The following is a 1,497-nucleotide window of genomic DNA, read 5'->3' as shown; positions in this document are numbered from 1 at the left end:
ACATTGTTAGAAAGCAGGAAAGGATGTGAATAGAGAAAATTTTCGGGAAGACAATTTTCCGTCGCTATCTGGATTTGAACCCGGGACCTATTGAATGAGAGGCAAATACCTTTTACTCTAGACCATGCGAGCCCCCTACCAGGGAGTAACGTACAAAGAAAAGAAGGAGTAGAGATAAGGACAAGCGATGTTGCGAGTATGTAGGAAAGAAGGAGAAAACCATACTAGAGCACCTGCCAACGACCGCAGAAGAATCAAAATTTCATCCTGCAGGAAAGACACCGTGAGAAACAAGATCATGGACGTGACTTTAATTATACAAAGCATCAGTTCAAAGTGTTCAATGATATAAATCATGATTTATATCATTGAACACTTTGAACTGATGCTTTGTATAATTAAAGTCACGTCCATGATCTTGTTTCTCACGGTGTCTTTCCTGCAGGATGAAATTTTGATTCTTCTGCGGTCGTTGGCAGGTGCTCTAGTATGGTTTTCTCCTTCTTTCCTACATACTCGCAACATCGCTTGTCCTTATCTCTACTCCTTCTTTTCTTTGTACGTTACTCCCTGGTAGGGGGCTCGCATGGTCTAGAGTAAAAGGTATTTGCCTCTCATTCAATAGGTCCCGGGTTCAAATCCAGATAGCGACGGAAAATTGTCTTCCCGAAAATTTTCTCTATTCACATCCTTTCCTGCTTTCTAACAATGTTCTGTTGTCTGATTTCGTCTCCACCTTCTGCCCCCACCCCCTCGCCTCCTTTGGCCCCTCCTATAGACTCCTGACTTTCTGCAGCCTTTCTACTACTACTGCTACTCCTTGGCTCCTTCTTACTGCTGTCTTTCAGACACACCCCTGATCTTATGGTAGGTAAGATCTACACCTAGCCTTCTTGGATGATAAAGGCGAAAAATCTCGGAGGTCCCGTGTGCAAGTTGCACACTTTAAGGATCCCTTGGTGGTCCAAAATCGAAAAGAGTAGGCTTCTGACGCCACTTGGGCAAAATTCAAATGTTTCTACCAACTTCAAATATTTTGTATGTGCCCAGCGCACTCATATAACCCTATACAGCTGAGAGGGCTGTAAAACACTTACAAAAAGCTAAATCAAAACAAACCAACAAGTAAAAAACCCCTCCCTGGTAACACCTCTAATGTTCGGCACTTATATGACCTTGACCTATTTGTCTTGCAAGTGATGTAGATCCTTCATCTCGTCATGACAGAGTTACTCAACACGTTTGTAAGCAAAGCATTCAGAGCCCAAGTCAATGTCTGGACTCAAACTTCAGTGCTCGATTGTGTGCGGTCGTGCATCGCCATCCTCGGCAATCTCGGGCACGATATTGGCAAAGAATTGTTTTCTTCAAAGTGACACGAAACTGGCTAAGGTGCCGCGTATAGAAATTTGCCACGAAATTGGTAACATGACACGCAACTGGCCCCTAGCGACGCAATTGGGTGCTACTAATTATTATATGTATTATACATATATA

This window comes from Aplysia californica, unplaced genomic scaffold (genome assembly GCF_000002075.1).
Source record: "Aplysia californica isolate F4 #8 unplaced genomic scaffold, AplCal3.0 scaffold01075, whole genome shotgun sequence".
NCBI classification, from domain to species: Eukaryota; Metazoa; Mollusca; class Gastropoda; order Aplysiida; family Aplysiidae; genus Aplysia; species Aplysia californica.
The sequence above is the reverse complement of the archived record's forward strand: the minus strand, read 5'-3'. Positions refer to the sequence as shown.